Here is a 14,463-nt window from a genome sequence, read left to right on the forward strand (position 1 = left end):
TTTTTAGGTATATGTTTATTTTCTTTTATTTTGCTTGTTTCATCAATTATGGTGCTAATGCATCAACTAATTGTCGATTTGATGCATTCACACATGGATTAGTGCATGCAAGTTCCTTTTTCATGGATTTATGATTTTGAAATTTGGGGAAAATTATATTTTCAAACCATTTCCTCTTTCAAAAAAGAAATTAACAAATACTCATGTTAGATTCTATTTTTTATATTTTGGATCTTGCCTATGTATTGATTAATAGAGTCATATTTTTTCATTTGAAAAATTAATTAGTTTATTTATTTTTGTTTATAAAATCCTTTAAAAGTAGGAAAACTATATTCTTGAAAAGAAACTTATCATATATGCATGTTAGCTTAAAATTTATATATATGTGATTTATTCTTGCCTGATCTACCGATTGACAAAGTCATTTTTATTTAAATAAAAAAATAAAAAACAATTAATTCAATAAGGGGCTTGCTTCAAAAGAAGGTGCTACACCCTTACTAATAGGGCTAGCACAACTCACTAAGAAGGGCATTTATGGCGCACCATAATCATAAAACAATTAATTTAATAAGGGGCTTGCTTCAAAAGAAGGTGCTACACGCTTACTCATAGGGCTAACACAACTCACTAAGAAGGGCATTTATGGCGCACTAGAATCATAAAACAATTAATTTAATAAGGAGCTTGCTTCAAAAGAAGGTGCTACACCCTTACTCACATGTAGCACAACTCACTAAGAAGGGCATTTATGGCGCACCAGAATCGTTAAGCACCCTTAACTTACATCTAGGGGGTGTTACTAGGACTGTTTAGGATGCGTGATAGGGGCATTAATATGGCTATTGGGTGTGGGGCCCATAGTTAGCAAAACGTGATTTGGCAATAAAATGGGACAGCAAAAATTCGAGTTTAGTTTGGTTTTGGTTCAAAAAAAAAATGTGGTAAAAAAACGGAAACACAAAAAAGTGCATTTAAAATTTTGTAATTTATAAAATAAAGTAGTGGTAAAGTTGGAAATTTGGCCAAAAAACGTGTTTAATACGTCTAAAACTTTTAAACGTGTTTAAAGTGCTTTCCTCAAAAAAAATAAAATAAAAAAAATCTGTGTTTTTTTACTGGAAAAGTTTTAAACGGCAAACCATTAAAAGGAGTTTTAAACAACGTTTTTTTTTTTGAAAAAAAACCGTTTTTGCTAACTATGGTAGCGCCTCCCATTAGTAAGGGAATCTAGCATTAGGCTTTGTATTAAAAATATTAGAAAATAATAAATAATTTTTAAAAATCATAAAAATGAAACGACAAAAGATCTCCTTTAAGATCAAACAATTCCATCGAATTGAGTATGATTGTATGTGTGATAGCATCTACTATACCAGGAATATCAATGAACCCAATTATTGAAATTATAAAGGAATATAACTATCATAATTCATACTCTTGTTTTAATGAATTGACAAGGAAAGTATAAAGGAATATAACTATCGTAATTCATACTCTTGTTTTAATGAATCGACAAGGAAATTATAAAGGAATATAACTATCATAATTCATACTCTTGTATTGTTATATGAGAGAACGGTTTCTACGCACAAGTGTAGATAACTTATCTACACACTAGGTTAAAATACAGTGGGGGCCCACATTGTTTGGGTGATCCAAAGCATTCATTTGATGGGGCCTCACATAGATAGGGTGTGCCCAAAAAATCAGCTTCATAGGATCATCCTAACCCTTCGAACTGTGGAGGCAAAAAATGGACAGATTTGTGAAGGTTTATACACCTCCATTTTACCTCCACAAATTGCAGGGTTGGGATGATCCTATGGACCTGATTTTTTGTGGACACCCTATCTATGTGAGGGCCAATCAAATGAATGGTTTGGATCACCCAAACAATATGCCCTCCACTGTATTTTAAGCTAGTATGTAGATAAGTTATCTACACTTGTGTGTAGAAACCGTTTTCTCTTGTTATATTCTATATTTTATAATTTATAGTATTATAACTAAAATTTTTGTATTTTTTTATGACAGGGTATAATTTTTTTTTTTTTTGTATTTTATTAAAAATATAAATCATTTAAAAAAAATATTTATAAGAAAATTAAGGATGCTTAGATTTAGCCGTGCCATGTTATACATAAAATTTCTATTATATTTTCTCATTATTTGTTATTTTTGTTTTAAATTTTTAATAAAATATTCAAAAAGAATTTTTTTTGCCATTTTGTGTATAGTATGTGTTACATAATTATATTTATATGAATTACATATCAAATGTGTTGTATATGTATTATGTATAAATAGTGGGTTTGACTTTAGAATGTGTCATATATGTATTATGTATAAATAGGGGGTTGACTTTAGAATATCCCTTACTGTTCTAGACGTGCGACAATTCATGTAACTAGATGTTTGGTTTTGTAAAACCTTTCTGGATGGTTGTTTTGCTTATGCGATAGTTTCCAAGTTTGTTTGTGCTTTTTCTAGCATTTCTTGAAGTTTCATATTTAATTTCCATCATTTGCACGGATTTCCATAAAACTTCCGTTGTTTTAGAGGATTTCCACCAAAATCTATGATCAAAACCATGCTTCGATTTTTATGGTGGCCTGAATGTATATTGACATTTAAAATCTTGGGAGAAAGTGCCAAATCTTTTGGGTGGCAGCATTCATTGTTTTCATGTGATTGTAGGTACTCTTTTTCTCTATCATATGTAGTATTCACCAATATACACATTATCTTCCCCAATATATTATTCTTGGTGTCCTTTATCTCTTCCTCATGGACTCAAAAAACTTTCATGGTTCACTGGGCCTGATCCTTTTTTTTTTTAATGTTTTTTAATATTTCTACATTAGAGGCTGTTATGGCTACCCTTGGAATCAGGCAAGCTGCAAATGAAAAGATGAAATTACATCAAGTAAGAATAACTATATGGATGGAAATTCTTACACTTATGGGTGGAAGCACCAGCCCCTTTCTATATTTATTTCTTGCCTCAGGCTTTAAATTCTTTAAAAGTCTCGACTTTTCCATTTGTTCTTTATGTCAAATTTATAATTTTTCAAAATTGTAGTTATCTTATTTCTCCATATTTTCTGTTCTCATCAAAACCTCATTTTATTGGTTTGTCCTCTCATAAACCCAACTTTTCTGTTTGTGCGACCTTTTCTCTTTCCCTTTTTAAATCTCAACATATCAATTTGCACTAGGGTGTTTGAGCAATGAAAAACTTTGTCTGATTATAAGTGAAAACTATTCATAAAATTCATGGAACCATGCTTTATTTACAGTAACTCAAACTATGTTCAAGATGTCAATGGGCCTTTTGATTTGTTGGCACGTCATTAGTCAACATCTAAGGAATTCATATAACATTAATACTAAATTTAATGATGATTTCCATTTGCAATTGAGCAATAGAAGGATAGATTATAGGCTTAAGGAATTCAGATAACATTACTACTAAATTTAATGATGATTTCCATTTGCAATTGAGCAATAGAAGGATCGATTATAGGCTTCATACATTATGTGACTAATCACTAATATGTTTTTGTATGAGCATATCTTTATTTTCTTTCATATATGATAACCACAACTATACAAAACTTGCATATTGCTATATATGAATCATATTTCCACTACTTATGGTGAAAATGAAGTGTTTTCTATTGTATTCTAACTTCTAAGTAATATTTTTTTTCCTTACAGTTCTTTAGTGCAAGCCCATTGGCATGCGACCTTTCAGGCCTACTTGTAATTTACCAAGAGGAAGAAGAGAATAAATCAACTCAATTACATCGAAGGAGAAAGTAAGTTTTTATTCTATATTATGAGTAAAATTTTTGCGAAGGGTCTACAAAAAAAAAAAAAAACTTCTTTGCTAAGGAATAAATATCAATATCATTATGGTTATTTCTTTTGTAAATATCAATATAATTAGGGAGATGATATTTTCACCCCCTGGAGTACACATGCGCCCCCCTTATAACGTGATTTGACGTTAACAGTTGGCAACTTTAACGCTTTTTGACGTCAAATCACGTTAAAAGGGGGCGCATGCGTACTGCGAGAGAGGGGGGAGGGGGGGGGGAGGTGAAAATATCGTCACCCTATAATTATGGCTATTTCTTTAGTAAATATTAATATCATTATGGTTATTTCTTTACTTTTCTGTTTTTAAGCAATTCCTAATTATTATACATTACTATTACAATTTTGTATGATAAACTATGAAGGTCATACATTCAAATGTAGACATTAGTCGTAGGTAAAGCTTCATTTGTGTTCTGATAGTAATTTCAAATGCTACTTGTAACTTGTAGGAAACTAAAAGTGGAAGGAAATTCAAGAGCAACTAATGATTTCCAACAACATTAATGAACAAACTTCGGTAGAAATATGGAGGATGTATTTTCAGTATACATCCAGAGTGCTACGAAACATCCATTTTGGCCAAGTAGAATGAAAATAGAGGGGTATAGTTCTCTGTTAGGACTCCTCAAACATACGTGGCACTAAAAGTATCGTAGGAAGTAAAATCAGGAAAGTGATGACTGATGAAAATTAAATTCTGCCCTGAAATTCTTGGTTACGAGTCATAGTTCTTTTGGCAGTGGTCTTCTCATGCTCTATGCAAGATTATCTTGGGGACTTGCATCTTTCATCAGTCAAAATATGGTAGTAGTGGTCATTTCTCCTTCCTACTAATATGGAAGCACTTGTTTCAGCTCTAGTAAGTATCAAGCATGAATTCTGGAATACTCCTTTTCCCAATCTTACAATATATATATATATATATATATATATATATATATATATAGAGAGAGAGAGAGAGAGAGAGAGAGAGAAGAGTTTCTACGCACTAGTGTAAATAAGTTATCTACACGCTAGCTTAAAATATAGTGGGGGCCACATTGTTTGGGTGATCCAAAGCATTCATTTGATGGGCCCTCACATAGATAGGGTGTGCCCAAAAACTCAGCCCCATAGGATCATCCTAACCATTCGAACCATGGAGGCAAAAAATGGACAGATTTGTAAAGGTTTATACACGTCCATTTTACCTCCACAAATCGTAGGGTTGGAATGATCCTATGGAGCTGATGTTTTGGGCACACCCTATCTATGTGAGGGCCAATCAAATGAATGCTTTGGATCACCCAAACAATGTGGCCCCCACTATATTTTAAGCTAGTGTGTAGATAACTTATCTACACTAGTGTGTAGAAACTCTTTTCTCATATATATATATATATATATATATATATATATATATATATATATATATATATAGAGAGAGAGAGAGAGAGAGAGAGAGAGAGAGAGAGAGAGAGAGAGAGAGAACATGTTATAGATTTTCCTCAGTCATAAACATGTTATAACATTTTCCATTTTTTTTTTTTTTTGAAAATGAACATTTTCCAATGCTATAACTTGTTATTGACCAAGTGGAATACTTCGTATCTTTGGGACTTCCATCTTTCATCAATCATAACATGTTATAGATTTTTTTTCCTTTCTATGGTTGACATTTTCCAAGAAGTAAACAGATAAGCAAATTGTTTAATAGTGGATCAAGCAATGGAAGCTGTATTGCATGGATTCAGATTCACATGTTGGGATCCAACACCGATTCGAGGTGTCGGATTCGGCAAACTTCAAAAAGTAGGATTCATGGTTTCCGTAATTTTTATTAAATAAAATATAAATTTTAATATTTTTTTTGAAAGTTGGCATATTTCATTAATATTAAGATAGCAATCGGGACCAGAAGTCCCATCCTGCATTATATGTAAGGGTTGAAGGTCAAAACGTTAAGGTTTTTACTGAGAGTCGAAGAACAAGGGAAGGGGGTTGACGTTCGAGGGCAGAGGGTCGAGGTACTAGGGTTTTGTTAAGAGAGGACAGACTATTTTTAATAAAAAATAAAGGTTAAGAAGAAAATGAGTTCAAAGGTAAAATATACATGATTCATGTTTTACAGGAGGCAATTATGTGTCGGATTCATCCGAAAAATAGGATTCGTGTGGGATATGGCTGCGACAAGAATCCGGCTGTGTCCCACGCTAATCCATGCCCAATTCGCGTATTGAAACATATCGACATGGATTCGGCATAGGGGGCGAAGAATACATGCAAGACAGAGTGGAAGAAACTCTGAAATCATCTATACTGTTAATTGATGGAAATGTTTTGTGAGTTCGACAAAAGATTTAAAATGGAAATCCACGAATGCTATACCCAATCAATTTCTCAAATCTGCTGAAAAAAAAATCTTACGAATCTCAAAACTCACCATGAACAAGATATATTCTTGAACTGCTAAGAGGAAAACATAGTAATAAATGAAGTCGTAACGTCTGACACTGCTCAAATGATCCACTGAGCAAGTGAGCTGCTAAGAGGAGAACATAGTAATAAATGAAGTCGAAGCGTCTGACACTGCTCAAATGAACCACTGATCAAGTGATGGTCAATGACAGAATTCTTCAACTCTTGTGCAGACTGAAACCCTTCTGTTGTCAAATAATGAACAGATCATTGACAGGGTTCAAGGTTTATAAACTATGACACAAAAGGAAAAGTTTCCTTATTTCTTTTCACAAAAAGTGAGGGATTGTTACTTGCATGTGTTAGAAACTTACCTACTTCTCCCAAAGCTTAAGCTGTTGGAGAAGGGCAGTATTTAATCTTTTATAGGTTTGAACTCGAGACCTTTGGCTCTGATACTATGTTAGAAACTCACCGACTTCTCCCAAAGCTTAAGCTGTTGGAGAAGGACAGTATTTAATCTTTTATGCTTTAACAGCATGAATCAAGCAATGGTTTTCAGTTAGTCAATAAAAGAATGCGTGTTCCATGATCTAGACACATTCGAGATTTAATGTTCAACAATATGTTGAAAATTTTTTTTGCACTTAACCCAGGCTTTCAATCCATATATCCTTGCATTCAAGCTTTAATTGTTCGACAATACGGTTGTCAGTATTGGAACTCTTCCGACACTTAGCCTATGCTTGCAATCTTTTTTGGTTATGATCCACAACAACTAATCTGTGTGCCATTCAAATAATATAAAAAAACTACTAAACTGTGTGTTTCATATTTGTTCCTGGATGAATCTAGTTTTATGGATTTTAGCAGCACATTTTTAACCCTCATCTAAAAAATCTTTCCCAATGGCAAAAAAACTTACGGTAGCCTTTTGTGCCATTTTCCTTTCATCTGTTGATAGGGGTGGCCTTTCGAAATTGGTTTTCTTAAAGGCTACTCAGGCTGTGTCATGTTTTCAGCATACCACTTTTCTCCTCCAAACCATCAATGGGGTCAAAGATCTTAGCCTCACTCTTGTGGCATGAATCTGTGGTGCAGAGGTCTTTGTTCATGATAGACCACCTATCTTCCCTAGTTTGTGCAACTCAGAAAAGAGTTTGCCCCATAAATATATCTGAAACATATAAAATGCAGTTAATCAATAGAATCTAACAATTGAGTCCTATTAGAACTAGACCATATTATTAACAATTTTACAGTATTGCCACTATGTTAATACATCAATATCAAGTACTAGTAAATACAATAAACACATGTGTTAAAGTATAAAAGAATAAATAAACGCCTTCTCCAACAGCTTAAGCTTTTGGAGTAACCGGTAGTTTCACATGGTACCAGAGCAAAAGGTCCTGAGGTCATACCTCCTTGATGTCAAAAATCCACATGCAATGGTCAACCCAAAAGTGGGGCCACATGTGCCACGTGTAGGCCAACCCAAAGAAAGAGGGGCCACACGTGAGGGGGAGTGTTAAAGTATAAAAGAATAAATAAACGCCTTCTCCAACAGCTTAAGCTTTTGGAGTAACCGGTAGTTTCACAACATGTCTGATCTCAGTTATTATAGTCAACTTAGTTTAATAATTTGCAATCTTATTCTATCTTTGTGAGCAAATCCTGTGCTGAAATAATTGGATTTGCTTATGTTTATTTTATTAGTATATCAATGTTTTCCCTCTATATAGTCACAGAGCTTAAAAAATGAAGCAATGGTCTCGTGCGCATGGAGAGGGTCCACAAACAAAGGATCTAGCTATAGAAAAGGCCAAAGGAGATTCTGAATCTTCAAAAGAGGTGCAAATCTTACCTTAAATCAAGTTAAAGTCTTATTGTCAATAGAAATGCATTTAAAGTTAAGCATTTTTGTATTGGTTGTTCTATATGGATTTTTTTGCTTGATTTGATGAGGTGTAGCGTTGATAAAATCAAGTAGCCATCAAGATTTGTTTTACGCAACTGTTCACAACCTAATGCTGTCGAACTTGGGAATAATTTGGTTCCTGATTTTTATGGGGCACAATTTGTTGTTATATTGTTTTGGTTCTATTGCCTTATAAATATAAAGGTCAAGGTAACCCACTGGGGTTTGTGAAGACGATTAATGATTGGTTCTCAGGGGGGTGAGGTCATGAGGAGATACAATGCTTGATGAGCACAAGCACCTAGAACTTGTGTTTGGGTCTGTCTCATTTCATATTGTTTTTTTTTTAAAGATAACAAATTTATTAATAACTGTAAACGGATTACAGCGTGGGGACAGGGAGTCCCCCACACACGTTCCGAAAACAAGATTGCACAGTATGCAAAAGCCCCTACAATTGAACAGGGGCAGCGATCCTATCCCTGTAGAACTTGTACTTCTATGGAGAGATGGAACTGCCTTACTCCTGCCCTTCTCAACAGACCCCAACCTACAATGGAAGCAGGAGAGAAATAGTCCTGTAATATTTTCACACATGCTGATTGTACATACTTCTTCAGAAAATTAAACAGCACCGAATTTAGAGGGCTGAAATGATGACCCCGCCAACTCTTAAGATCCATTCGTACTTGAATAAATGATGGCATATTCATATTACTAGAACCACTGATAATAATGAACAAGTGAACCATATTGTCAGCCTGCCTTCTCCCGATGATGACTTTCACTGCTCGACTCTTATCTACGGACCCTAGACCCCATATATTCCAGAAAAATTATCTCCGTTTTGAATAACATGGTTGTATCCCCTCCCCCTAACTCAACTAGGCGCCCACAGCTCTCTGAGTCCCTTCTGTTTTTGTTTTGTTGATGTAGTTCCATTCTTCTCTCTTGAGTCTATCTCTTGAATCCTCAGCCGTGTTTGGTTTTCATTTTCCTCAGACAGTATTCCCAGTTCCTTACCCATACTCAACATGAATTCCTAGTCCGAGTCTTCTGAATTCTCGGCTGTCAGTTCATCCTCTTTATCTCTGTTCAAGACTGCTTTCACTGTATCTCTTAGGTCCATGATGTCTAACGGATCTTCGTCACTCCGCCAATCAGAAGTCATCTTATCCCCTCCTAATTTGCTTGATTCGATATCGGCCTGGGGTATGTCGACTATGTTTCTCCGCGACATACTATCTCCGCCATCACCTCTTCCGATGAATTGACCTCCTTATGCATAGGTGTGTTTTTTCTTTTTGTCCCTTTTCTTTTTCTGTATCTTCCTCATACCTTCTTATCTCCCCAGCTTTAATATAATTCATGCAACATTCCTTATCCACTCCCAGGATTCCCAGGGAGTTTCTAGCTTCAGAGTTAGTCTAATCTGTCTTGGTTCATATATTAGTTATTCGGTCTGCAATCAACCTTAGCAACTGCACCACAAATGGTGACATTACTTTATGAAAGCTAAGGCCATAGTTGATGAAATCAATTCATCCACTTCACTGCTGGATTGCTCTGATATAAACGTTGTACATTTAATTGCTTCCTTCTTTTCATAGATGCGGCATAATAGTCTCCTTAGGCTGGGACTTCGTTCAAGCACTGCTATCCAGTGGCCTGGTGATGATGCCGAAATCTGGTCCCCTGATCCAAGGGCTGGTAGAGCTTCAATGTGATATCCTGCGCTCACAGAGAAAGTGTTAGGGGGTCCTGGAGCTGTGGCTCCGGGAAGCCAATCCGACGCTTAAGTCAGAAATAGATATCACTGGTAAAGCCAAGTAACAGGAATAACAAGCAAGGAAGAGTTTATCTTGAGACTTCAAAGGTTGGGGATGAAGGAGAGGGAGAGAAAGTCCATCCGGGTACCTTCGAGCGTGGGGGCTTTTATATGGAGCAGATCTCCTACACCGTGGTTTGACGTTAACGCTACGTGTCGTGGTCTCACTGGTGAAGAGATAATAATGGCGCGGCAGGTGGGGCACGTTTCCTGATGCTGCACGTGTGAGCCGTGGTGTGCGCTAGGGAGGGCAGCAAAAAGGGATACGGTGATCAGTAGGCGTGCCTTTGTTAGTCTTTGCCACGTGTCGGAATGAGAAAAGAGGATACCGATTTTACTCACAACATATGGCCCCCCACTTCCCCGAGCTATTTTTAAAGGTCGGGGAAGTAGTTTTACCAGTGCACGAAGGGCGATCCATTCCTCGGAGCTTTCCTCGAATGGGTGTTCTTAGATGGGCCAATGCTTGAGTTGGCTGGAGTTTGGGAACTTAGGAGGGTCTTTCCTGAGGCGGGCCCGGACTTTGAGGAAGTTCGGGCGGACCTCCATTCTTGGAGATTCTAGAGGATGGATCGGCCTTTTCAGCGCCACCCTTCAAGGAACTTCATATTAAGTATCCCTCCTCTTAGTGAAGCTTGGAGCTTTCTATACGCCATAAGGCCGGGTCCATCCTTGGGGTAGCCGGGTTCCCTAGAGATCTCAAAAGTTGGGTGCTTGGTTCCGATACTGCTGTTTTTGGAGGGTTTCTTTCAGCGGGAATTTGAATTGTTGTGGTGCGTTAGTTCAACAAGACGTGCCTTTTCGGGAAGTGATGACGGCGTTACGTCAGGCGGAACAACGTTTTCTCATTAATGAAAGCGTGGCGGTACAATTTTAGGAGGTGAATCAGAGAGCGCCACGTGGAGAGGGTCCTATCTTTCGAAGCGACGGGACCGCTCGTCCGTGCGGACGGTCCCCTTCTATAAAATGGTGGGCTACCTTCGGCGAGTTTCCGGCTGTTTTCCGGCAAGTTTTTCTTTTGCGCGCAGGTTTGTCTCGGAACTTCTTGTATTTGATGAGTCTCCCTTCTCTTCTATTTTTTTGCCGGTTCCTTTTTCTCTTTTCTTTTGATATGTCAGAGGCTACCGATTCTTAGAATCAGTCGGGGGTGATGCCCCCATTGAAACATGCGAATCTGATTCTTCTTCCATACTTAGGGTAGATGAGAGTGGGGACGCAAATTTAGAGGGTGAGCCTTTAGTGGTTCTTAGAAGGAGGGAGGGGGCAGGCAAGGAAAGCAGTTCAGAGGCTATGGCTAGTGGTCCTCAAGCTCTGAGTCACGCTGCGTTACCGGTCCGTGATAGGGGTCGGCCGTGTTCAGAGTTCGGGTACGACCTTTAATCAGTCAAGGGGATGTTAGTGGGGGAACATTGGAAGAGTTAGGCGATAATATGGACGACTTTCCCCTTAGTGTGGTCCAGAAGGGTAAGACGCGGACCTCCGACCCTTCGAAGGACCAGGTATACAGGCCAGAGAATGCCATGACTTTTGTGTGTCGGTTGAGGGAGAAGGGTATTAAAAGGATAAGACAGGAGTATAAGATTTCTAAGGAGTACAGGCTTCGTTTCCCTAAGAAGGACGAACGAGTTTGCGAGAGCTCGGAGGAGTTCGTTTTTTTTTTAGGAGGCCTTGAGGGCGGGGGTTCGGTTTCCTTTATTGGATTTTATAGATATTGCCTTGATGTTCTATGGGGTCGCCCCTAACCAGCCGCTCCCAAACGGGTGGCTACATATTCTAGCTTTCATGGCCAAGATCGAGAAGCGTAAGGCTTGGGCCTCCCTGGATGTACTCCGTGCTTGCTTTTCCCTGAACAAGCAGGGAGAAGAGGAAGGGTGGCCATACTTAACCCACTGGAGACGGGTAAGGATTGCAGCAGGGACTTCCTCTTCAATAAAGGGGTGGAAGAACGAGTTCTTCGTGAAGCCCCTAGAAAATGTGAAGTGGATGTTTTGACCGTCTTGAAGGAGGCGATCGAGGAAAATAGCCACTCACTGCTGAGGTTAGGAGATGCTGAAGAGACGATCTTTCGAGAAGTTTCGACCGGCGGCACCATAGATTGTAGGGAATTTAAGTTGGAGAAGGGCGGCCCAGTGCATGAGCTCCCGCCATTGCGGGGTCTGGGGAGGGCTAGATGTACATAGCCTTACCCCTGCTTTGTAGAGAGGTTGTTTCCGTGACGCGAACCCGTGACCACCAGGTCACAATGGAGCAACCTTCACCATCGCGCCAAAGCTCACAACCTTAAGTTGGAGAAGAACTTGATAAAATATAAATTGATTGCATATTCGCCCGGGGACAGCAATGAGGAGGGCGGTGGCGAGGTTGTGGGGATTGACGATGGAGCTGGGGAAGCCGGAGATCTTGGCGGTAATTTCTATCATCCGAGCTTTGTTACTGGATTTTCCAAACTATACGCATTTGTTCTGATCTTATATTTTTCTTCCCTGTAGGGATGGCCCCAAAGAAAACCACACTTCCTTCTCTGGATCCTTCGGCGGTCAATGAGGCTCATCAGAGTTTGGCGGGGGTTCCTCTTAGCTGGTCGGGACAACCCCAGAGGAAAGTCGGTGGGAAGGATAAACGGTTCGATGTCAAGGAGGAGCCATCGAAGAAAAGTTATGGGGCGAAGGAGAAAGCTCTAGTGGACCCTAAGAAGGACCACCTACTGAAGGTGGATGGGTGCAAAGAGACCCAGTTGTTCTTTTGACACGTTGCTCTGGAGAAGGATCAATCAGAAATGCAGGGTGCCTTCTTCCATCCTTGGTCAAGGATTCGGCGATCCGGAATCCCCGGGTGGGCTGTGGAGATGGGGTTCAAGGGAGGGCTCCCCGGTGATAATGTCGAGATTGGAAATATCTCACCGACATCTATTACCAGAGGCTACTACTTGCACGATCAATGTGTGAGTATGTAGCCTTCCTTTATCTTGTTCCTCATGTCGTTCTAGTGATATTAACACGATTGCTCTTAACTTTTTTAAGCCCAAGCTTACGGAAGAAAGGCGGTCACAAGGATGTTGGCGTCCCGTGGTGAATTGAATGTGTTCCAGGCCTAGGATGAGAAGCAGAAGTAGACTATAGAGGAGTTCCGAGGGGTGTTGGATTTGAACAAGGGTACAATCCAGTCCTTGGAGACCTCCCTTAAGGAGTTTAAGGAGACCTTGAACGGACGGAGATAACAATGGCCGACGCTCATGCTTTCTATGATAAAAAGCTTTTGAAGGCCGGTGAGGAACCTATGGAGTTATATAAGAACTCCCGGGCCTTCCAGGTGGAGGTGGCCATGCATTGCGTCCCGTTTGAAGCCAGGTTTATACCGAGTGCCGAGCTCGGGTACCTGAGATCAACCCAGATTTCCCTGCTGGTTGGCTTGTCCATCCTTCCGAGGTGGAGGAAGAAGAGGGTGAAAATCACGGAGAGGGAGTCATGGGGTAGGTTGGAGTGAATGGGGTAGAATGGGAGGTCCTCAGGCAATCAGGCCTAATGCTGCCGAAGACCAGTAGGGGCGTGCTGGGGGGATTCTCTTCCCCTATTTGATCTTTTCAGGCCTTCAGCATGGTGCTACCCACCGGGTCCAACCTCTCACTTCTGTTTACTTTTTCGGAAATATCTCCCCGGTTGTTTTTCCAATGATGTGTAGCCTGGTCTTGTAAATGGGTGTTGTAACCGGCCTTAGGGCCCCTTTTTGTAAAACTTGTCAATTAATGAAGTACTCTCTTTACTTTTGAGTTTTTGTAGAATTAGTCCGAACTGTTTATCAAAATCTTCTAGAGGTACCCGTGTTCGGTGCTTTAACCGGCCTTAGGACCAAGCGACCGACAATGAGGACTAGCAAAGTCCTAGGGAGGGTCAATCAGACTTAGTCATTTTAGCCAAGTCCCTTGAATGCTCAGTTCCGGGTTTCGTTTCTCCGAGGCCTTTCCGTACTCTGCCTTTTCTCTATTTGAGTAGACAGGGCAAAGTTTTAGTAGAGACCTTCTCGAGATTCGGTATCTCTGACATTAGATGGTAGGATCCGATCTTCCTTCCTCAGCTACTTAAGAGTAGGCTTGGTGGAGCTTCCGTTGAGATCTTCGGGGGTATCTCTGACCTTAGGAGGTAGGATCCAAACTTTTTTCCTTTGCTACTTAAGAGCACGCAGGGTGGAGCTTCCGTGGAGATCTTCGGGAGATTCCAACGAGCTTCGGTATCTCTGACCTGAGGAGGTAGGATCCGGTATCTCTGACCTGAGGAGGTAGGATCCGCTGCTACTTAAGAGTAGGCAGGGTGGAGCTTTCGTGGAGATCTTGGGGAGATTCCGGCGAGCTTCCGCACCTCTGACCTTAGGAGGTAGGATCCGAGCTTTTTTCAGGGTGGAGCTTCTGTGGAGACCTATGGGAGATTCCGGC

At 39.5% G+C, this 14,463-nt stretch overlaps 1 protein-coding gene across 12 annotated transcripts in view; it reads left to right on the plus strand.

Annotated features, from left to right (window-relative positions):
• The window catches only part of LOC143846832 (putative E3 ubiquitin-protein ligase HIP1), a 67,261-nt gene that overhangs the window by 40,046 nt on the left and 12,752 nt on the right, over positions 1 to 14,463 (plus strand). For 8 of the 12 annotated variants that reach the window (XM_077355407.1, XM_077355408.1, XM_077355403.1 and 5 more), the window contains 2 exons: positions 3,727 to 3,827; positions 8,034 to 8,142. The gene's annotated coding sequence lies outside the window, so the exon portion shown is untranslated. The other 4 variants (XM_077355409.1, XM_077355411.1, XM_077355406.1 and 1 more) reach the window with 2 other exon arrangements.

This window comes from Tasmannia lanceolata, unplaced genomic scaffold, assembly GCF_043159265.1.
Source record: "Tasmannia lanceolata isolate RefF3 unplaced genomic scaffold, GAP_Taslan_0.1 ptg000015l, whole genome shotgun sequence".
Lineage (NCBI taxonomy): Eukaryota > Viridiplantae > Streptophyta > Magnoliopsida > Canellales > Winteraceae > Tasmannia > Tasmannia lanceolata.